The sequence below is a fragment of the Hyla sarda genome, chromosome 4, assembly GCF_029499605.1.
Source record: "Hyla sarda isolate aHylSar1 chromosome 4, aHylSar1.hap1, whole genome shotgun sequence".
In the NCBI taxonomy this organism is placed as follows: domain Eukaryota; kingdom Metazoa; phylum Chordata; class Amphibia; order Anura; family Hylidae; genus Hyla; species Hyla sarda.
In genome coordinates, this window is record NC_079192.1 from 50759731 (window position 1) to 50784693 (window position 24963).

The 24963-nt window shown below is 43.4% G+C and overlaps 2 protein-coding genes across 2 annotated transcripts in view; one reads left to right on the plus strand and one right to left on the minus strand.

Annotated features, from left to right (window-relative positions):
* The window catches only part of LOC130367898 (protein PET100 homolog, mitochondrial), an 88259-nt gene that overhangs the window by 36904 nt on the left and 26392 nt on the right, over positions 1 to 24963 (minus strand). The gene's annotated exons all lie outside the window — the stretch shown is intronic.
* RETN (resistin) overlaps positions 17008 to 24963 on the plus strand; it is a 30375-nt gene continuing 22419 nt past the window's right edge. The window contains exon 1 of the mRNA XM_056570875.1: positions 17008 to 17075. The gene's annotated coding sequence lies outside the window, so the exon portion shown is untranslated. The remainder of the gene's footprint in view (positions 17076 to 24963) is intronic.

A 24963-nucleotide genomic window follows, 5' to 3' on the forward strand; every position in this document is an offset into this window, starting at 1 on the left:
GTTAGAGCCTTGCCCATCTTGTTTGCGTTGCCACCCAGCTCCATTTGAGTTTGTTTGTTAGCATTGGTGTTAGCCTTGTTTCTGCCTTCGTTTTTCTTTAGCACGCCCTTTCACTGCCCTCCTCATTAGTATACTCTGCCTTTGTATTCTCTGGTCTCGATGTGTGTTTTGCATTGGTCGTGAGGTAAGCAAATTGTCAGACCAATCATCGGGGTTTGTGACACTTGACCTGGATGTTGGCCAGTCAACGTCTGTTTCCAGGCTTGGCTGTGACCTATCAGATTTGTCCGTGCCACCGGCTTTTCCTTTTTGTGCTTGTCTCCTCAGTTTGTGTTTTCAAAACCAATCAGAAACAGCAATGGAGCTTATGATGTCGCCACACAACAAACAGCATGATTGTACGCAGTGTCACAAAAAGATTGCAAACAAAACATGCATGCGCACAGCAGAAAGGACAATTGGTGCATACAGTGAGAAGATGGAAGGGAAAGAACGGAACTCCAAACCAATCCCGAAACAGCAACAATTGGCAAATATGAATATTTATTACAGGGGTGGAGAAAAGGGCAGAAACCTTTGAAGGCGGGGGGCGCGGGAACAGCAACGCCTGCAGCAGAGACGTCTTGTCCACAACAGTGAACAAACATGGCCCCGAGTGTGGACGACAACAAAAAGCAACAAGAAAAACTACTGAACTTTCCGTCACAGATAACAGGCCAGAAAAAAACAGACATGCTGCGAACAGATGTATAACATGTCAATTACAAAAGTGCTTAAAGGGGTATTCCAGGATTTTTTTTTTTTATTTGAGTATGCTATAGGGGCTGTAAAGTTAGTGTAGTTCATAATATAGTGCCTGTGTGTGACAGTTTTCCCACAATTCTTCTGTGATTTTCACCTCAATATTTATTTTTAACAGCATACAAAATTACTGTTGTCTCAGATTTTTCCCAGGTTGCAATGTGGCCGAGACCTGACCTCACTAGTCAGGTGATGACAGGGAGCCTGTCTGCTTCAATTGGTGAAGCAGTCGCTTGGTGGGAGAGAGATCAATCTGCAACTAATGCAACAGCTGTAGGCACCCTGATTGAAAACCAGAGGTCTTTTGAATGGATGCAGCTCATTTATGTTTCAATGGGTGGGATGGCTGATGTGTGGGAGGGAGGAAAATGGAATTATGGGATTTGTAGGCAAAAAGTAGAAAACTCAAACAGGAGATACCAGTTCACAAAAAGCTAGACAAAATGTTATGGTGGACCATTTAGCCCCAAGACAAGCACGGATCCTTCCTAAGCATGTCCATTACTGCCTGCCAGGTATGTACTAAAATCACCTTATGGTGGATAACCCCTTTAACTCGCAAAAAACACGCTAGATAACCATAAAGCTGTGGTACCGGAGTACTCCTTTAAGTGACAGGTATACTTTAAATTGTTCGGGCACGGCAGATTATTAGCGGTACCGCAACTAATGAACATACAAGTTTTGGCCTTTTTTTTTTTTTTTTTACAGCAAATGACCAAAATCACTGTAAAAGTGTTTTTTTTTTATAATCACAGTAAAAAAAAACGCATAATTTTGGTCATTTGTGGGAAAAAATGCATGCGGTAATTAGTTGCCGTACAGTTAATTAGCCGCAACGTTTGAACTGAACCTAAAGGGTTAGTAATGTTCCGTACTAACCTCAATTTATCCCAGGTATGACACATATTACTGAGGCTGTTCTAGGTCACTGTACTGTGCATTTACATCTGTTTATGTTGTTTACGATCAACACTATTGTGTAATCCTGTAAAAATCACGTTATATAATGTGAACAGGGAGCTGAATAATTGTATAGGAAAGATACCACATGACCGATTCTGAGACTCCTGGTATGTGTGTTGCAGCGATTGCCAACCAGCGCGTCTCCAGCCGTTGCAAAACTTAAACTCCCAGCATGCCCGGACAGCCTTAGGCTGTCCCGGCATCCTGGGAGTTGTAGTTTTGAAATACCCAATTGGGAAAGGGGCATTTATTTTATTTTTTTTTACACTTTATTTATTGAAAAACTTTATTTTTATACTTTTTAACTGTCATACTATTCTCCGGTATAGTATTGCTATGAGTATACACTGACAGTTCACGTGAGATCTACCCTATGGCTGGACTTCACAGGCTTCCATCCATCATCTGGGTTCCTTCTACCTTGGCAACCATCGGGACAGTGATGAAGGACGGGGACCCTCCTCCCTCTGTCAGTTCTATAGATTTCGTTATCAGTACTGACCACGGCATCTATGGTGTTAAAGATGTCTCGACCAGTATGATCCTGATCCCAGCTGCAGGACTGGTGCAAGGATTTTTGCCACCCTAAGCAAAATCTAATTTGGCTGTCTTTACTCCGCCCATTGGCATCCCCTTTGACACGCCTCATGCTGGCTGAACGAGGGGTTTGGATACTGGTTGTAACTTTCTTGCGGCAGGCAGAGTGGCACCCCCCATCATGAGGGCGGCCACCTATTTAGCCTGTAGGCAAAGCCAGCCCTTCCCAGCTGTGATTGACAGCAGGCTCCTGCCACCGATCTCCTGCACTGCATCAGGCAGCATAAGTAATATGCAGGATGTAGGGGTATGTCCTGTTGCTGGAACGTACCTGCCGCAAGGACATACCCATACGTCGTATAGCGGGAAGGAGATAATAATAAATAAAACTTGTTTGACATTGCCATTTTATTTATTTTTCTGTGTGTTAGGGCTGTGGGCTCCTTTGTTGCTTGGGGATCTGTACTTTTAGATTTTTCAATACCGTTTTAGAGTAAATGAGACCTTTTGTTCACATTTTATTGCATGTTTTTTTGGGATGCATTCACTGTGAGGGGTGAACAATGTTGTCATAATTGAATAGAGTAAAGCAAATAATCTTTAGAATTTAGGAAAATGACCATCTTCTTTATTCAGAATTCATGCAAGACAAATTTTGTATCTACAGAATTGAAATCCCATAATATTTCTTACAGCTACACATAAAATTATAAAAAAAATATATATATTTTAATAAATGGGAAAGAGGGCTAATTCGAATTTGTAATTTTATTTTTAATACCTTTTTTTTCAATTTTTTCTACTCCCCCCCACACACACACATTTAGTCCCCCCGGAGACTTGTTTGATTGCTGTAAAGTACTCTGCAATACTAATGTATTGCAGTGTACTTCCACATTTTCTTGCACAAACATGTCATTCAGAAGGCCCCTAGCTACCATGACAACTTGTTGGCACCCAGCAACTGTGTCTGGGAGGGGGGCAGATCAGAGGCTGGAAAGAAATGGCGGCTGGCCTAGATCCACCCCATGGTCACAGCTTGATCATAATGTTAGTAGTGTATGTATGTATGTATGTACATTTTTTCTATTGTACATATGTTTAGAGTGTGTATATTAGTGAGTGTAAGCCATTTATAAGACTTTCCAAAAGTTCAGAATTTATATTTTTCAGCAAGAAATTTCCGTCTCCATGTCACAATGACACATAAAAGCAGCAAACTGTAGCTATGGAAGTCTTACTAACCATCTGATTTTCTCATAAAAACCCAGGAACATGATGACGATGACAAGAACGTGTTAGGACAGTGATATCAATTTGAGGGTGTACAACGCCTGGGGCACCAGGAACTCTAAATAATTCCCTGCTGTCTATTGCAACGTAACCTTTTACCAGCACAGCTGGTTGCGACATTTAAGACATTGGTTTTTCCGATTCACCTCTATAGAGCTCATACCCTTTAAGATTTTCGGTCTGTGTAGCTGTTTAATCCCAGTCCCCATCGCTATGTGAGAAGTGTTGGATTATGGAGAGGGCAAAAGGATCAAATGCCCTTGGTCCTCCAGCATCTAGGGCAGTGTTAGATAAATACATTTAAAAAAAGTTTCCCATTTTGCGGCAAAGATGCAGAGATCACTCTATGATAGTGTTTGCCAACCAGTGTGCCTCCAGCTGTTGGAAAACTACAACTCCCAGCATGCTGGGAGTTGTAGTTTTGCAACATCTGGAGGCACACTGGGTGGGAAACGCTGATCTAGGGCCTCAGCATGCATCCTTATGGTGTGTAATGACACAATAAGTGGGCGTCACCTTTAGCAGTAACCTTTACCTCCAGTACCTTTACCTCACAGGTACCCCCCCCCCCCAGTAGAGCAGAATAAAATGATCAGCAGACAATATAAAAAAAAGCAAACTTACAAGCATGTATAAGCTAGCATTTTTACCATTGACCCATTTTTACCATTTTACATTTTTGCATTTTCCTTTTTTCCTCCTCACCTTCTAAATATCATAACGCTTTCAGTTTTCCTCCTACAGACCTATATGAGGGCTTGTTTATGTGCCACCAATTTTACTTTGTAAGGACATCAGTAATTTCACCACACAATCTATAGCAAAACCCAAAAAATATTATTTGTGGGGCAAAATTGAAAAACAAAAACGCCATTTTGTAATTTTTAGCAGCTAAGTTTCTACGCAGTGCACTTTTTTTTGGGCAAAAATGACACCTTATCTTTATTCTGTAGGTTCATACATTTAAAATGATACCCTACTTACATAGGTTTGATTTTGTTTTACTTCACAGTGTGTTCGGTCGGCACTTGGATCGGTGCGGGTGCCAGGGATAGGTGATCCAATGAGAGTACAAAAGAATCCCGGCACACCAGTCTTTGATGCAAAAAATTTTCTTTTTATTAAGGCTTAAGTTAACGCAGCACGCGTTCCGGCCTGTACAGCCTTTTTCAACTGCATCCATGCAGTTGAAAAAGGCTGTACAGGCCGGAAAGCGTGCTGCGTTGATTTTGTTTTACTTCCGTAAAAAAATTATAACTTTGTGCAAAATTAGTGTAAACTTTGTGTAAAATTAGTAAATTTAAAATTGGCATCTTCTGACCCCTATAACTTTTTTATTTTTCCGCATAGGGGGCTATATGAGGGCTAATTTGTTGCAACGGAGTCTGTGGTTTTTATCGGTACCATTTTGTTTTGATGGGACTTTTTCATCGCTTTTTATACTGTTTTTTAGGGTATACAAAATTACCAAAAATACACAATTTTGGACTTAGGTATTTTTTTTTTTATGTATACGCCATTGGCCATGTGGTTTAACCGCTTAAGGACACAGCCCATTTTCACCTCTAGGACGCAGCCCTTTTTTGCACATCTGACCACTGTCACTTTAAACATTAATAACTCTGGAATGCTTTTACTTATCAATCTGATTCCGAGATTGTTTTTTCGTGACATATTCTACTTTAACATAGTGGTAAATTTTTGTGGTAACTTGCATCCTTTCTTGGTGAAAAATCCCCAAATTTGATGAAAAAATTGAAAATTTTGCATTTTTCTAACTTTGAAGCTCTCTGCTTGTAAGGAAAATGGATATTCCAAATATTTTTTTTTTGCATTCACATATACAATATGTCTACTTTATATTTTCATCATAAAGTGTACGTGTTTTTACTATTGGAAGACACCAGAGGGCTTCAAAGTTCAGCAGCAATTTTACAATTTTTCACAAAATTTTCAAACTCGCTATTTTTCATGGACCAGTTCAGGTTTTAAGTGGATTTGAAGGGTCTTCATATTAGAAATACCCCATAAATGACCCCATTACAAAAACTGCACCCCTCAAAGTATTCAAAATGACATTCAGTAAGTGTTTTAACCCTTTAGGTGTTTCACAGGAAAAGCAGCAAAGTGAAGGAGAAAATTCAAAATCTTCATTTTTTACACTTGCATGTTCTTGTAGACCCAATTTTTGAATTTTTACAAGGGGTAAAAGGATAAAATTTATACTTGAATTTGTAGCCCAATTTCTCTCGAGTAAGCACATACCTCATATGTCTATGTAAAGTGTTCAGCGGGCGCAGTAGAGGGCTCAGAAGCGAAGGAGCGACAAGGGGATTTTGGAGAGTACGTTTTTCTGAAATGGTTTTTGGGGGGCATGTTGCATTTAGGAAGCCCCTATGGTGCCAAAACAGCAAAAAAAAAAAACACATGGCATACCATTTTGGAAACTAGACCCCTTGAGGAACGTAACAAGGAATTAAGTGAGCCTTAATACCCCACAGGTGTTTCATGACTTTTGCATATGTAAAAAAAAAAAAATTTTTTCACTAAAATGTGTGTTTCCCCCCAAATTTCTCATTTTTGCAAGGGTTAATAGCAGAAAATACCCCCCAAAATTTGTAACCCCATCTCTTCTGAGTATGGAGGTACCCCATAAGTTGACCTGAAGTGCACTACGGGCGAACTACAATGCTCAGAAGAGAAGGAGTCATATTTGGCTTTTTGAGAGCAAATTTTGCTCGGGGGGCATGTCGCATTTAGGAAGCCCCTATGATGCCAGGACAGCAAAAAAAAAACCACATGGCATACCATTTTGGAAACTAGACCCCTTGAGGAACGTAACAAGGGATAAAGTGAACCTTAATACCCCACAGGTGTTTCACGACTTATGCAAATGTAAAAAAAAAAAAAAAAAAATTTTTACCTAAAATGCTCGTTTTCCCAAAAATTTTTAATTTTTAAAAAGGGTAATAGCAGAAAATACCCCTAAAAATTTGAAGCCCAATTTCTCCTAATTCAGAAAACACCCCATATGGGGTGAAAAGTGCTCTGCTGGCGCACTACAGGTCTCGGAAGAGAAGGAGTCACATTTGGGTTTTTGAAAGCAAATTTTGCTCTGGGGGCATGCCGCATTTAGGAAGCCCCTATGGTGCCAGGACAGCAAAAAAAAAAAAACCACATGGCATATCATTTTGGAAACTAGACCCCTCGGGGAACGTAACAAGGGGTTAAGTGAACCTTTATACCCCACAGGTGTTTCACGACTTTTGCATATGTAAAAAAATAATTTTTTTTAACCTAAAATGCTTGTTTTCCCAAAAATTTTACATTTTAAAAAAAGGTAATAGCAGAAAATACCCCCCAAAATTTGAAGCCCAATTTCTCCCGATTCAGAAAACACCCAATATGGGGATGAAAAGTGCTCTGCTGGCGCACTACAGGTCTCAGAAGAGAAGGAGTCACATTTGGCTTTTTGGAAGCAAATTTTGCTCTGGGGGCATGCCGCATTTAGGAAGCCCCTATGGTGCCAGGACAGAAAAAAAAAAACACATGGCATACCATTTTGGAAACTAGACCCCTTGGGGGACGTAACAAGGGGTAAAGTGAACCTTAATACCCCACAGGTGTTTCATGACTTTTGCATATGTAAAAAAAAAATATATTTTTTTACACTAAAATGCTTGTTTTCCCCCAAATTTTACATTTTTACAAGGGATAATAGCAGAAAATACCCCCCAAAATTTGTAACCCCATCTCTTCTGAGTATGGAAATACCCCATAAGTGGACGTGAAGTGCACTGGGGGCGAACTACAATGCTCAGAAGAGAAGGAGCATCATTGAGCTTTTGGAGAGAGAATTTGGCCATGTGCATTTCCAAAGCCCCCCGTGGTGCCAGAACAGTGGACCCCCCCCCACATGTGACCCCATTTTTAAAACTACACCCCTCATGGAAGGTAATAAGGGGTGCAGGGAGAATTTACACCCCACTGGCATTTGACGGATCTTTGGAACAGTGGGCTGTGCAAATAAAAAATTTTATTTTTCATTTTCACAGACCCCTGTTTCAAAGATCTGTCAGACACCTGTGGGGTGTAAATGCTCACTGTACTGCTTATTACATTCCGTGAGGGGTGTAGTTTCCAAAATGGGGTCACATGTGGGTATTTATTGTTTTGCCCGTTACAAATTTTGGAGGCTTTTTTTCTTTTACCGCTTGTGAAATTTTAAAGTATGGGGCAACACCAGTATGTTAGTGTACATAAATGTTTTTTTTTACACTAACATGCTGGTGTAGACCCCAACTTTACCTTTTCATAAGGGGTAAAAGGAGAAAAAGCCCCCCAAAATTTGTTAGGCAATTTCTCCCGAGTACGGCGATACCCCATATGTGGCCCTAAACTGTTGCCTTGAAATACGACAGGGCTCCAAAGTGAGAGAGCGCCATGCGCATTTGAGGCCTAAATTAGGGATTTGCATAGGGGTGGACATAGGGGTATTCTACACCAGTGATTCCCAAACAGGGTGCCTCCAGCTGTTGCTAAACTCCCAGCATGCTTGGACAGTCAATGGCTGTCCGGAAATGCTGGGAGTTTTTGTTTTGCAACAGCTGGAGGCTCCGTTTTGGAAACACTGCTGTAGGATACGTTTTTCATTTTTATTTATTTAGGGGGGGGAAGGGGGGGGGCAGTGTACGTGTGTATATATAGTGTTTTACTGTTTATTTTATGTTAGTGTAGTGTAGTGTTTTTAGGTTACATTCACACTGACGGCGGATTACACTGAGTCTCCCGCTAGGAGTTTGAGCTGCGGCTGCAGCTCAAACTTGAAGCAGGGAACTCACTGTAATCCGCCGCCAGTGTGAATGTAACCTGTACATTCACATGGGAGGGGGGGGGGGGGGCAAAACTACAACTCCCAGCATGCACTGACAGAACGTGCATGCTGGGAGCTGTAGTTTTGCAACAGCTGGAGGCACACTGGTTGGAAAATACTGAGTTAGGTAATAGAACCTATTACCTAACTCGGTATTTCCCAACTAGTGTGCCTCCAGCTGTTGCAGAACTACAACTCTCAGCATGTACTGATTGCCAAGGGGAATGCTGGGAGATGTAGTTATGCAACAGCTGGAGGCACGCAAGTACAACTCCCACCATGCCGAGACAGCCATTTGCTGTTCCTAAATGCTGGGAGTTGTAGTTTTGCAAGATTTAGAGGGGTTCAGTATGGAGATCACTGACAGTGGTCTCTAAACAGTGGCCCTCCAGATGTTGCAAAACTACAAATCTCAGCATGCTAAGACAGCAAACTGCTGTCTGGGCATGCTGGGAGTTGTAGTTTTGTAACATCTGGAGGGCTACAGTTTAGAGACCACTGTCAGTGATCTCTAGCCTGAACCCCTCTAAATCTTGCAAAACTACAACTCCCAGCATGCCAACACAGCAAACAGCTGTCAAGGCATGGTGGGAGTTGTAGTTTTGCAACATCTGGAGGGCCACAGTTTAGAGACCACTCTCCAAACTGTCGCCCTGCAGATGTTGCTAGGCAACAGACTCCCGGACACGCGGCGCCATACTCACCTCCACCGCCGCCATGATCACAGCCTCCGCCGGGTAAGTGACCGCCGCCGCCGCCGCTACTACACGGTTCCCCCCGCTGTGCCCGGACACCGATGGGTGGGCATAGCGGGGGGGAACCGAACTTTAACCCCCCCGCCCCCAGTCTGCTATTGGTCGGTCGCTCGGCCGATCAATAGCAGGGATAGGAGGGGTGGCAACCCTGCCACCTCACTCCTATCTCTTCAAGGGGGATCGAGGGTGTCTTGGACACCCTCGATCCCCCTTATTTTATCGCGGAGCTGCCGTTGATGGGCAGGGGGAGAGCGCTCCCCCTGTAAACACCATAGATGCCGTGATCAGAACTGATCACGGCATCTATGGGGTTAATGCTGCCGGGACCGGCGCGATCGCGGCCCCGGCAGCTGCGGTGGGACTCCGGCTGTGATTGACAGCTGAGTCCCACCCGCGATCTCCTGCGCTGCCCGCGGCAGAGCAGGAGATTGCTTGGACGTATGCATACGTCCATTTGCGCGAACGTGTAGTTCGCCTGGACGTATGCATATGTCCAATAACGGGAAGGGGTTAATTAACATTATATTTTTATAGTTTGGACATTTACGCACATGGTGATACCACATATATCTATGTTTATTTTTGTTTACATATTTTTTTAAATGGGAAGAGAGGGGATTCAAACTTTTATAAGGGAAGGGTTTATTCACATTTATTAACTCTTTTTTTAAAAACTTTTTTTCACCATTTTTTAGTTCCCATAGGGGACTAATACATGCAACCCTTGGATTGCATACACTGTTCAATGCTATGCCATAGCATAACATTGATCAGTGTTATCGGTGTTCTATTGCTCCAGGCTGCTGAGGCTTCCTGGAGCATCAGAGCATCAATCGGTCAGCGAGGAGGCAGGTAAGGCCCCTCCTGCTGTCCTCTCAGCTGATGCTGCCGGGTATGATTTTAAAAAATTTTAGATGTCACAATCGACTTTGATTGCGGCGTAAAAGAGGTTAATGCGATCTGTGATGTCTGGCATTAGACACGGTCCTGGTGGCTGATTTTATGCTTTTCCAAATGTTGTGCAGAAAACTTTATACGAGCTTCAACATGCTTTATATTCACAATGGAGTCTTGTGTGGTGAGCAATACAGGCCATGGCGGCAGGGTGCAATACTTACTGTTTTCTTAGAGACAACAGTAACTGCTAAATCCAGGGCATGAAGCTCTCCACAAGTGTCCTTGACTCATGGACAACTTTTCTGATTATTCTTCTCTCTCCTCTGTCAGAAATCTTGTGAGGAGCACCTGGTCGAGGCAAATTTATTGTAAAATGATTGTCTTTCCACTTCCGTATTTTGCCCCAAACAGTGCTCACTGGGACATTCAGAAGCTTAGAAATGCGCCTGTAACCAACATCATTGTTATGTTCTCCAACAATTAGGTTGTAAAGGTCTTGAGACAGCTCTTGGCTTTTACCCATCATGAGATGTGTCTTGTGTGACACCTCGGCAATGAGACCTTTTTGTAGTTTGGACAGAACCAGCTGACATTAATTTGCACTGACAAGGGGCTGGATTGCTGTTTAATAACTGATAGATTTCAGCAGTTGTCTTGGTTTTCTATGCCTTTTTGCACCTCCCTTTCTTCATATGTTCAATACTTTTTTCCTGTGTCATTTCAAATTATTACACATAACTTGTTTGTTTTGGTCTCTTTGTATGTATGGATTACTTGGGTTGTTAACAACATCTGGTGACAATTTCTTGTCAATAGCACCTTTGGAAATATATTAAGTGAGGAAAAATGGTGACAGGTTCAAGTCTTATTCCCCCCCCCCCCCACCCACCCTCTATACATTATTAACTTCCAGCATGCCCAGATTTTTTTTGTAATCATTTTTAATTTTTTTTATATATATATATATATATTTTGGTCATAATTTTTTTAAATTTTTTTTTTTAGTAAGAATAATTTCTATGCGCGATTTGTTCTGTTAGATAAATGAATGAGGATTTAAGGTTCATTCGGGACCTTGGGTGTGAATAAATGCAAATCCACTGTGACTCATCTTGTTGGCGACATTGACAGACACTAGCTATTCTAATCATTGTTTCTTCATAGAAATTCTGTTACATAATGGCACGTATCCAGAACACAGAAACAAACCCATAAAGACGCTGGGCACACCCTATATTTATTATAGGTCTGACCTACCTGTTCTTATTAAACAATAGTTTACGCTTTTATTGGTAACCAAACTAATCTCGGTGGCTCTCATAAGAAATAAATGACCAGGATTGTACTTGAATTAATAGTATATGTTCCTACAGTGGCAATTTACTTACCTGTTAAACACAATTCTGCTTCTAAAAGTGATTCCCTAGCGAAAAATTTAAAATACATCTTTTTTTTTCCCAGAGGAAAGACATCCACCCCACCCAAACATTTTACCTACATGGCTGCTTTGGACCTTTACAGGCAGCTACGTGAAGGAAATGCCCACATGAAGACCTCCGTGGGCCTTTAAAGCAGCTAGGAATAGGCAAATACAGTGGTCCCTCAACTTTCCTGGACCATTGTCACCAAAAGAAGAGGGGATACATAGAGAGTTAATAGACAATGAAAAAGGTCCAGTGGTACCAAACACTGAATAAATACCCTACTAGAAATGAAATCCACACAAAAGGTCCATAGAATAAAATATTTGAACATTATTTCATAGATAAACAATCCAAAAGCTAGTTAAAATGCAAAAGGCATAGACAGAAAAAGTGGGATATGGGGAGGGGGGAAAAACAATGCAGTCCACTGTGGAGGTAGCTGGAGAGGGCTTACCTCTCCTTTCTTCCTGGTCCTTGGCTCTCCATTTAAATGTAGCCTGGAACTTCATTGATCTATATGAGGAATCTAATGATTCCTCCTAAAAGTCCCATAAGGGGACTAATAAAGTGTAAAAAATAAAGTTTAATAAAAGTAAAAAAAAACAAACAGGAACCCCTTCCTTATTAAAAGTTTTAATCACCTCCTTTTCCCAAATTCCATAACAAAAATATGTAAACATAATAAAAGTAAACATATGTGGTATCGCCGTTAATAAACCGCACGGTCAATGACGTATAGTTTAAAAAAAAATGACCAAAGTCCAAAATTACGTATTTTTGGTCACTTTGTATGCCCTAAAATTTTTTTATAAAAAGCGATCAAAAAGTCCCTCCAAAACAAAAATCGTACTGATAAAACTACAGACCACGGTACAAACAATTAGCCCTCACACATCTCCATATATGGCAAAATTTTAAAAATGATAGGGGTCAGAAGAGGACATTTTTAAACATACTACCGTATTTATCGGCATATAACACGCACTTTTTAGGCTAAAATTTTTAGCCTAAAGTCTGTGTGCGTGTTATACGCCGATACACCCCCAGGAAAGGCAGGGGGAGAGAGGCCGTCGCTGCCCGCTTCTCTCCCCCTGCCTTTCCTGGGGTCTAGAGCGCTGCTGTCGGCCCTTTTCACCCCCTGGTTATCGGCGCCGCTGCCCGTTCTGTCCCCCTGACTATCGGTAGCCAGGGAGAGAGAAGCAGCGCCGACAGCCAGGGGGAGAGAAGGGGCAGCGGCACCCATTGCCGGCGCCGCTGCCCCGTTGCCTCCCCCCATCCCCGGTGGCATAATTACCTGAGTCGGGTCCGCGCTGCTCCTGGCCTCCGTCGTGCGTCCCCGGCGTCATTGCTATGCGCTGAACGGTTGCATAGCAACGACGCTGGGGACGCACGACGGAGGCCTGGAGCAGCGCGGACCCGACTCAGGTAATTATGCCACCGGGGACGGGGGGAGGCAACGGGGCAGCGGCGCCGGCAATGGGTGCACCTGCCCCTTCTCCCCCCTGGCTGTCGGCACCGATAACCAGGGGGTGAAAAGGGCCGACAGCAGCGCTCTAGACCCCAGGAAAGGCAGGGGGAGAGAAGCGGGCAGCGACGGCCTCTCTCCCCCTGCCTTTCCTGGGGGTATATCGGGGTATACACGCGCACACATGCACCCTCATTTTATCATGGATATTTGGTTAAAAAACTTTTTTTACTCAAATATCCTTGGTAAAATGAGGGTGCGTGTTATAGGCCGGTGCGTGGTATACCCCGATAAATACGGTAATTTTCATGCAAACAGTTATTTTTTAACAGAAGAAAAACTAAATCAAACCTATATAAGTTGGGTATCATTTTAATCATATGGACCTACACCCAACATGCAATGGTCGTCCCGGAACATATTACCAGTTTTCCATAGAGATATGTACTCAACATACAATGGTCTCGGGGCTCCAGAATCAATTACCATGATGGTTACATGATGGTTTCAACATACAATGGTCCTCCTGGAACCAATTAATATTGTATGTTGAGGGACCACTGTACAAAAATGTATCTAAGTATACGTGCAATAAGGTATAAAATAGCATATAGTAGCATACAATAATTAATGCACAGTAAAATACAAGTAAAAATCAAAGGTGACATGCCCTGGCTGGATGTAGGGAAAGGTACACAGACATAGATATACGTCAGTAATCACAAAGGGTACACAACCAGCCCATGGAAGTAAGGTATATATAACTCAGGTACAAAGTCCCCCCTACCCCAGTAACCCACCACACCTCTGACACATTTTGCCGCATAGGCTCAGAGGCTTTATGCTGACACTACTACATTGGCCGGGATCAGAGATAACTCCAATCGCAACTGCTTATACTCTTAGATGCCATGGTCGGTAGCATCTATTGCATATAAGTGGTTAGACACAAGGAAAGGCTCTCTGTCACCTGACTGCCCTCCCATGATGACATTGTGGAACTCCTTTAGATAATTAAAGGGAATATGTCATCAGAAAATGACCTATTGTTTAAATGGGCACTCTCATTAAAAAATTTTTTGCTATTGCACTCCTTATGGTAAATAAAAAAAACATTTCTAATATACTTTGGTAAAAAAAAATTAAGTTTTCTACGTTTTATTTGAGCTTAAAAAAGCTCAAGAGAAGATTTTCCCATATCTTATACACAGACTTAGGACCGAAGCCCAAACACAGGAAGTGCAGCCTGGAGATATTTCACGAAGACTTAAGCGTGATCATCGTACTATTAAGAGATTTGAGGCTGATTCAGAGCACAGACGGGTTCGAGTTCGAGGTGGTAAAGGCACATTGAGGAAGATTTCTGCCAGATCATGCATCGGATCAAGAGAGCAGCTGCTAAAATACCATTACATAGCAGCAAACAAATATTTGAAGCCGCTGATCAAGGTAGAGGCCTCCAGAGTCTTGCAACTGTGCATAAACCTTCTATTCGTCCACCACTAACCAATGCTCACAAGCAGAAACGGCTGCATTGGGCAGAAAAATACATGAAGATAAATTTTCAAACAGTCCTGTTCACTGATTAGTGCCGTGCAACCCTGGATGGTCCAGATGGATGGAATAATTTTATTTAATTTTATTTATTTATATAGTGCCTACAGATTCCGCAGCGCTTACAATTATGGGGTACAAACAAAGACAAGTATCAGACATAATATTACACAATAACTATTCAAACAAGAGGTGTGGGTATATGTTTAGGATATGTTGAGGCCAATTAGAGAATGTTATAGGCCTGTCTGAAGAGATGTGTTTTTAGGCCACATTTGAAACTATGGATGTTGTTATGTCTGAGGGATTGAGGGATAGCATTCCAGAGAACCGGTGCAGCACGAGTGAAGTCTTGGAGACGGGAGTGAGAAGTTCGGATTATAGAAGATGTTAGTGTGAGATCATTAGCAGATCGGAGAGAACGTTTAGGATGGTAGATGGAGATGAGAGAGGAGATGTAGGGAGGTGCAGCATTGTGGAGAGCTTTGTGTGTGAGACTGAGGATTTTGTACTGTATTCTGGACTGAATTGGTAACCAGTGTAGTGACTGGCACAGGGAGGAGGCGTCGGTGTAGCGGCTGGAGAGGAAGATGAGTCTGGCTGCGGCATTAAGGATGGACTGGAGAGGAGAGAGTTTGGAGAAAGGAAGGCCTATTAGTAAAGAGTTACAGTAGTCGAGGTGGGAGTGAATCAAAGCAATAATGAGAGTTTTAGCAGTTTCAGTAGTAAGAAACGGGCGGATTCTGGAAATGTTTTTGAGATGCAGGTGACAAGAACGTGAAAGAGACTGATTATGGGGAGTGAAAGACAGATCAGAGTCAAGTATAACTCCAAGACAGCAAGCCAGCTGCCCGGGAGTTATGGTAGTACCACATACCGAGTAATGGATGGTTGGTGGATGGTCACCCTGTTCCAATAAGGCTGCGACGTCAGCAAGGCAGTGATGGAGTTATGTTTTGGGCCGGAATCACGGGAAGAGTGCTGGTTGGCCCCTTTAGGGTCCCCAAAGGTGTAAAGATGACCTCTGCAAAGTATGTGGAGTTTCTGACTGACCACTTTCTTCCCTGGCACAGAAGGAAGAATTATGCTTCCGTAATAAAATCATCTTCATGCATGACAATGCACCATCTCATGCTGCAAAAATACCTCTGCATTTTTAGCTTTTGATTTCAGTGAATATGCTGCAAACAAAATAATTGACAATTTTCAGTTCTTTACAACCTATAGAGTGTTTTGAAACTTACTGTGCGTAATAATTTGGAACAGTGCATTGTAAGTTTTTTGTTTAAAAAATACTGTTATCCTTAGGAGGTTTGTTCAATAAAATTAGAATTGTACTCTTAGTTGATAACATGAGAATTATGCTGACTGTTATTTACATCAATTATTTAGGTAAAAATGAGAAAAATATAATTTGCATAATAATTTGGAACAGCGTGTACATGCAATAATAGTACATGGTAGATAAAAATGGTGGAAGCATCCTATGTGTTTCACCACACCTGAGAAAGTCACTACATGACAGAACCCATGGGGAGGCTTACCTCCTAAACTATGGGCTATACTTCATTTTGTGTCTTATCTTGTGCACTTTATAATGTGGATACAGTTTACATAATGTTTAGTATTGTGACCATTTAACACTGTGTAGTATTCATTCAGGAGGGTCTGATATAGCTTATTCACTGCTATACTCTGGTGCTGGTGTGTGTTTTGAATAGATTTTGGTCTTTTTTATTCATGTATAATAAAAGTTATCAACATATTTTTATGTATATTGCTGGTTGTGCACTTTTTTCCTTGCTGTCCCTTTTGTGACCAGTAGCTAGATAATAGACAATAGATAAAGCTCAGAGCTTATAGATGTACACCGGTGGTTTTTTAAGTCAACTGGTGTCAGAAAGTTAAACAGATTTGTAAATTACTTCTATTTAAACATCGTAATCCTTCCAGTACTTATCAGCTGCTATATGCTCCAGAGGAAGTTGTGTAGTTCTTTCCAGTCTGACCACAATGCTCTCTGCTGACATCTCTGTCCATGTCAGGAACTGTCCAGAGCAGGAGAGGTTTGCTATGGGGATTTTCTCCTGCTCTGGACAGTTCCTGACAACTGACACCTCTTGAAAGGTCACCAAGCATGCCCAGACACGTTTTCCATTGATATGAATGGAACAGGTCATGTCCATTGTTGTCTATGGTACATGAAGTCCATATTCAAGTCTTCTAGAAGCACTAAAAAGAAGTAAAAAAGAAAAAGTTTGATGCTCAAAACATCCCCCTTTTCCCATTTATTATGTAGAAGTGATCAAGAGTGATCAAGAGTGAGCATGCACTCAAAACGTGTCCATATGGAGTGTGTCACCGGCTAGGTGGTGTGATGTGTGCTCGTCCTGCAACTTTTAACTGTGTGGAATAAAGAATTGGTGTTTTAAGGAATCTACTAACTGTTCTTTTCTACTGTTACGTACCAAGCTGGGCCAGGCTTAGGATCCGTGCAAGACCAAAGGGAGGTGACCTGAAGATCTCTTTTCCTATTTTTATTGTAGAAAGACAAGCCCTCATACAGCTCAATTGGCAGAAAAATAATTTAAAAAGTAATGGGTGTCAGAATGTGGAGACACAAAGCAAATTTTGTGATTAGCTGGTTTGTTCCACGTCCCCTTAAAACGATGGATACCTTGGTAATCACCTTTTTTTTTTTAAATATATTTTTATTAAACAATTTTCAATATACAAAAACAGAAAACAAACAGGAGATGATTGTGCAAGATGTAAAATAACATAGGCAATAACCAGGACATCACAAGGAGTGCAATGAAGAAAACATTGCTATCTGTAGCAAGTAAGTCACCCAATACAATAGCCCCCCCCATATAGTAACTACTAATCGTTCATGAATAACAAGAGAAGGTGGGCCAGGAAAAGGTTGTATCAGCCTCCATGAAGCAAGTAACTGGGAAGAAGCAGACAGTGCCCACAGGAAGAGGGAGGCACAGCACCGCTCCCCAGGCCCCATACCAGACAAAAGAGCATCAAGTGCGGCTCCTCAGTCCAGCAACCCCAATCGACCTCAGTAACAGCTCCTTTGACTCCCAGGGGGTCCAAGCCAAGAACAATAATGCTCAAAATGGTTGGAAACTATATTATGTATTCGGTAATCATAACGCCATAAGGAACCTCTCAGAGATTCCACGTTATACCAAGTGGTGTATCTAAAAGGTCGTACAATCTCTATGATCCTCTAGGAGTCAAAGTGAGTAACAATAAAGGATTTCCATTTCTGGAAGAATCGTTTAGTACCAGAATCAGAGTGCCGCTTAGCGCAAGAAAAGATTTCAATTGGGTTATCAGCATAGGCAAATCTGGAGTGGTAGAAACTAACCATCTAGCGAAAAGACACCACAATGCAACTAGCAGGACAATATGGACAAAACGTGGATACCTCACTTCCCTCTCCCCTCCTCCCTCCGGTGGTCGTAAGTGGTGGAATAGTAATGACTGTGGTGTAAACGGGACCCGCACCTTCCAATGATCCCATATGTATGACTTTATAAGGCGCCAGTAATCGGCTGAGTGAGAGCATTCCCAGACTCCATGATACATGTTTGTGAGTGGGGTTTGGCACTTAGGACAGTGAGTGATCATATCTGGGAAAGATGGAGAGGGCAAAATGTTAAAACCATATAAGGCTGCGTGGGCCACCTTGAAATAAGTCTCCCGCCATCTCTCATTATAATTTTTTTTTTTAATTTAAATCTTTATTTTCCAATACACATCACATACATATGAAAAAAAACAAGAGAAATCCCAAGTTCTTTAACCCATTTTACTACCCAACCAAACCTCTCACCCACCCACCCCATGGCAACATCTGACTCCCGAGAGGGGGAGAGAGAGAGAGAGAGAGAGAAAAGGGTCTTTTTATCTTTTCAGAATTCATATTTATTTATTTGTTTCTCTCTCTAGTCTCTCCTCCAACTATTCCAGATCTTATTTATCCTTAACTGTTGCTTTTTTTCCCCCTTGTATGATAATATTTCATATTTCATAATTTTGTCGACCAGATTCTTCCAGTGCCCACTACTTGGGACCTCCAAAGACATCCAGACCCTCAAAATAAGTAACTTGGTACAAAAGAGAAGTTTTCTTAAAAGAGCACCTTGTTCCCTACTCCCTTCCCAATAACACCTTTAAAGGAGAAAACTCATTCTGGACATGCAATCTAATTTGAATTTCCGCTAATATTTCCTGCCAAAATGTGTTAATCTCAGGACAGGACCACATAATGTGAACAAAATCTGCTCCCTCAACCCTACATCTGGGACACCTATCATCTCTCCAGAGATCTATTTTCTTTAAACTTACCGGAGTACCATCTCTCATTATTAACATTTTTCCGAACCGTGTTCCACCCTTGTAGGATTACGTCAATAATGTCAGTATCTCCTGTCCACCGCTCCCATGTACGGGAAACGTTTGGGGTCGAATTTTAGAAAGCAGTTACGGAAGGCTGCATACAGATCAGAAATTGATCGTCTCCTCTGTTCACAGCCTATGATGTAATCTTAAATGTGAGTCGGGGCTTCCTTCAATAGATCCCGCAATGTAGAGGGGAAGGCGTGGACCTGATTGGCATATATTCGACAGGGGAAGGTCTAATGTACTAAGCATTTGCCCCCGGGAGAGCCATCTACGATCAACACTATGGATCAGTCGCCCCACACTCTGAACCCCTCTAGTAAGCCAAAGTCGTAACCACGGGGAAGATCTATCCTGCAGGAATTTCAGATGGTCATGCAAGGGCATCCATTTGGATAACAGACACAGGAGGCCAAAGACCTTTCCGCACTTCCTTCCAGGTCACTATGGTATCACGCTGTGGTTGCCCAGTACAGGAGTTGCACCCTTGTACCCTAGCTGCCCTGTCCGGCAGACTCCATACAGTGACCCCTGTGCCCCCCACCCCTGCACTTATGTTCTACCTACTCCCTTAACCCCTTCTTGACCTATGACGTACTATGTATGTCATGCAGATACTGGCAGCCACTCACGGCATCCTGCCACGCCCGGTAAGATGGTGGTTATCACTGATAGAAAGCCATCTTGCCTCGGGACCTAGGGGGGTTTTGTCCCCCCCCCCCCCACTGCAATCACTACTATCAGCTAGTCAAATCTGACTAGCCGATGGCAGCGTTTCGCAATGAAAATCCTAAGCCGGGACTCACACACTACTCTGCTAAGTGCTCCCGCAACTGTGCCCTCCTGCATGCTTCACTTCTAGGTAGAGCGAGTGCAGTCATTTCGGACCAAATCTGAACTTTGACTCAATTCGAAATAACAAATTTCTTCATTAGCGACGCCTGCTGCGATTGTCCGATATAATGTATAGATGCGAGTGGCTTTCTCCTGCGCTCGCATCTCTGCAATAGATAGGACAATCGCAGCGGGAGTCTGGAGTGACAACTGCTGTGATCTGTCCTCAACTGCAGCTACTACTGCTCCCAACATAGAGTACACTCTGCTCCATGCTGGGAGCTGTAGTACCTGCATTAATAGACACATCACAGAGAGTGTCACTTCTGACACCCGATGCAATTGTCCTGTATAATGTATAGATGCGTGTGGCCGGCTGCTCTTCTCTGGTCCCACTGTAGTATGAGTATATGCGGTTGTCAGGATCCGGGTACTGAGAGGATACTGGTGGTGGATCCTCTGTGTCAGTGGGGTGATGACGTGGGCCGTACCAGGGGAACGGAGTCTAAGGGGTTACTGGTATTCACCAGAGCCTGCCGCAAAGCTCCGGCAATACAGGGAAGGGGAAGTGAGGTAATATAGACCAGTGCACAGGTGAAATCACTAATTTGGGCCAGGCGCCAATCAGCGGCGCACTGGCCCTTTAAATCGCAGAGAGCCGGCGCGCGCGCGCCCTAGGGAGCGGGGCCTCGCGCGCCGGGACTGGACAGACGGAGGACGGGTCTGGTAAGCAGGCTGTCCCTGCTAGAGACACTATAGTAGCGCTCCCGGTCAGCGGGTCTGACCGGGGCGCTGCGAGCAGGTAAACGCTGCGAGCGCTCTGGGGAGGAGCGGGGACCCGGAGTGCTCAGCGTAACAGTACCCCCCCCTTGGATCTCCCCCTCTTTTTGGAACCCAAAAATTTGTGAATGAGGTCTTTGTCGAGGATGTTATCCTCGGGTTCCCACGACCTCTCCACAGGACCGCAATTCTCCCAATCTACGAGAATTTTTTTTTTACCTCTGACCGTCTTAGACGCAAGAATTTCTTTAACAGAGAAGACATCAGAGGAACCGGAGACAGGAGCTGGAACGACAACCTTGGGAGAAGCGGTTAACCCCTTAAGGACTCAGGGTTTTTCCGTTTTTGCACTTTCGTTTTTTCCTCCTTACCTTTAAAAAATCATAACCCTTTCAATTTTCCACCTAAAAATCCATATTATGGCTTATTTTTTGCGTCGCCAATTCTACTTTGCAGTGACATTAGTCATTTTACCCAAAAATGCACGGCGAAACGGAAAAAAAAATCATTGTGCGACAAAATCGAAAAAAAAACGCCATTTTGTAACTTTTGGGGGCTTCCGTTTCTACGCAGTGCATATTTCGGTAAAAATTACACCTTATCATTATTCTGTAGGTCCATACGGTTAAAATGATACCCTACTTATATAGGTTTGATTTTGTCGCACTTCTGGAAAAAATCATAACTACATGCAGGAAAATTTATACGTTTAAAAATGTCATCTTCTGACCCCTATAACTTTTTTATTTTTCCACGTACGGGGCGGTATGAGGACTCATTTTTTGCGCCGTGATCTGAAGTTTTTATTGGTATGATTTTTGTTTTGATCTGACTTTTTGATCACTTTTTATTCATTTTTTAATGTTATAAAAAGTTACCAAAATACGCTTTTTTGGACTTTGGAATTTTTTTGCGCGTACGCCATTGACCGTACGGCTTAATTAATGATATATTTTTATAGTTCGGACATTTACGCACGCGGCGATACCACATATGTTTATTTTTATTTTTTTTTACACTGTTTTATTTTTCTTATGGGAAAAGGGGGGTGATTCAAACTTTTATTAGGGAAGGGGTTAAATGACCTTTATTAACACTTTTTTTTTACTTTTTTTTTGCAGTGTTATAGGTCCCATAGGGACCTATAACACTGCACACACTGATCTCTCATCCTGATCACAGGCGTGTATTAACATGCCTGTGATCAGCATTATCGGCGCTTGACTGCTCCTGCCTGGATCTCAGGCACGGAGCAGTCATTCGTCGATCGGACACCGAGGAGGCAGGTAAGAGCCCTCCCGGTGTCCGATCAGCTGTTCGGGACGCCGCGATTTCACCGCGGCGGTCCCGAACAGCCCGACTGAGCAGCCGGGATACTTTCAGTTTCACTTCTAAAGGGTTAATACCGCACATCGCCACGATTGGCGATGTGTGGTATTAGCCGCGGTTTAAGGAGAGAAACATGAAAAGCGTTAGGAATACGGAGACAAGGGGGAAGAATGAGTTTGTAGGAGACAGGATTGATTTGGCACTTGATTTTAAAGGGTCCAAGATAACGTGGGGACATGGAAGCGGATATACTTGGCGGAGAGCCACACTTTGTCTCCAGGAGCAAAGACAGGAGGAGTTCTTCTCTTTTTGTCGGCATGCTTCTTCATCGGGGATGAGGCCTGTAGGAGTGATTTTTGAGTTTCCTTCCAGATGGTGGAGAAGTCCCGGGTAACTTCGTCAACAGCAGGCAAACCAGAAGGGGTGGGAGTGGGGAGCGGGGGAAGAGGGTGACGGCCGTACACCACAAAGAACGGGGATTTGGCGGAGGATTCAGAGTCCTTGAAATTGTACGAGAATTCAGCCCAATCATCCTGGCGGGAGGAAACAAAATGTCGCAAATAGTCACCAAGGATCTGATTAACTCTCTCTACTTGCCCATTAGATTGGGGATGATAGGAAGACGAGAAATGTAATTTGATTTTTAGTTGATTACAGAGAGCTCTCCAAAATTTCTATACAAATTGAACGCCTCTATCCGAGACGATATGCGTGGGAAGCCCGTGAAGGCGAAAAATGTGCACAAAAAATTGTTTCGCCAACTGTGGTGCAGAAGGAAGGCCTGGAAGTGGAATAAAATGTGCCATCTTGGAGAAACGATCAACGACCACCTAAATGACTGTGTTGCCATGGGATAAAGGCAGGTCCGTTATAAAATCCATGGCAATCTGAGACCATGGTAGCTCAGGGACAGGCAGAGGATGAAGGAGAGCGGCAGGCTTCATGTGAGGAGTCTTGTCCCTGGCACAAACTGCACAGGCCCGAATGAAATCAGCGACATCTGCCTCCAGGGTAGGCCACCAATATATACGAGAGATGAGTTGGATGGACTTCTTGACGCCAGCATGGCCGGCGAGGTGCGAGGAATGTCCCCACCTGAGGATCTTGAGGCGCTGGCGCGGGGGGACGAAAGTCTTTCCAGGAGGTGTTTGTCTGATAGAAGCTGGAGAAGAGGAGATCAGACACTCAGGAGGAACAATGTGTTGCAGGGGTGCTTCCGTTTCGGAAGCATCACAGGAACGAGAAAGGGCGTCAGCCCTGATGTTTTTGTCAGCAGGGCGAAAATGAATCTCGAAGTTAAAACGGGCAAAAAACAACGACCACCTAGCCTGGCTTGGGTTCAGCCGTTGGGCAGACTGAAGATACGAGAGATTCTTGTGATCCGTGTAGATGACAATTGGGTATTTGGAACCCTCCAGCAGGTGCCTCCATTCTTCAAGGGCTAGTTTAATGGCCAGAAGTTCTCGATCACCAATGGAGTAATTTTTCTCCGCCGGAGAGAAGGTCTTAGAAAAGAAACCACAAGTAATGTTATGTCCAGTAGAGTTTTTTTGTAGGAGTACAGCTCCAGCTCCCACCGAGGAGGCGTCTACCTCCAGCAAGAAGGGTTTAGATGGATCAGGTCTGGAGAGTACAGGAGCAGAAGAAAAGGCAGTTTTGAGATGATTGAATGCCTCATCCGCTTGGGGAGGCCAGGACTTAGGGTTGGCGTTCTTCTTGGTTAGGGCCACAATTGGAGCCACAATGGTGGAAAAATGCGGAATAAACTGTCGGTAGTAATTGGCAAACCCCAAGAAGCGTTGGATAGTTCGGAGTCCGGAGGGGCGTGGCCAATCTAACACGGCTGACAGTTTGTCTGGGTCCATTTGAAGTCCCTGACCAGAGACTAAATAACCTAGAAAGGGAAGAGATTGGCATTCAAAGAGACATTTCTCTATCTTGGCAAATAATTGATTGTCACAGAGTCTCTGGAGCACTAGACGGACATGGCGGCGGTGTTCTTCGAGGCTAGAAGAAAAAAATCAAAATGTCATCCAGGTAAACCACAACAAAGGTATATAACAGATCCCAAAATATTTCATTCACGAAGTCCTGGAAGACAGCAGGGGCGTTGCAGAGCCCAAAGGGCATAACCAGATATTCAAAATGTCCGTCTCTGGTATTAAATGCAGTCTTCCACTCATCCCCTTTCCTGATGCGGATGAGATTATATGCCCCTCTTAAGTCCAATTTGGTGAAGATGTTAGCGCCACGTAGGCGGTCAAAGAGTTCCGAGATAAGAGGCAGGGGATAGCGTTTTTTTATAGTGATCTTATTTAAACCGCGGTAATCGATGCACGGCCGTAAGGAACCGTCTTTTTTGGAGACAAAGAAGAACCCCGCTCCGGCAGGGGATGAAGACTTGCGGATGAATCCCCTCTTTAAATTTTCTTGGATGTAGTCCGAAATGGCTTGAGTCTCAGGAGCAGAAAGAGGGTAGATCCTGCCCCGGGGTGGAGTAGTACCAGGAAGGAGATCAATAGGGCAGTCATAAGGCCTGTGAGGAGGCAAAGTCTCTGCTTGTTTTTTGCAAAAAACATCGGCATAGTCCTGATAGGCCTTGGGGAGACCTGGTATAGGAGGAGTCACTGAGGTTTGACTGACGGGACTGGGAGCAGACGTGAGGCATTTTTTGTGGCAAGAAGCACCCCAGCTCTTGATCTCCCCGGTGGTCCAGTCAAGGGTAGGAGAATGGCGTTGGAGCCAAGGCAAGCCGAGGAGAATTTCAGAAGTGCAGTTAGAGAGGACCAGAAATTCAATCTTTTTGTGATGAGATCCAATGCACATTAAGAGAGGTTCTGTGCGGTAACGCACAGTACAGTCCAATTTTTCTCCATTAACTGAAGCGATATAGAGAGGTCTGGCGAGACTGGTCACTGGGATGTTGAACCTGTTAACGAAAGAGGCCAAAATAAAATTTCCTGCAGAGCCTGAATCCAAGAAGGCCACAGCTGAGAAGGAGGAGTTAGCAGAAGAAGAAATCCGCACATGCACAGA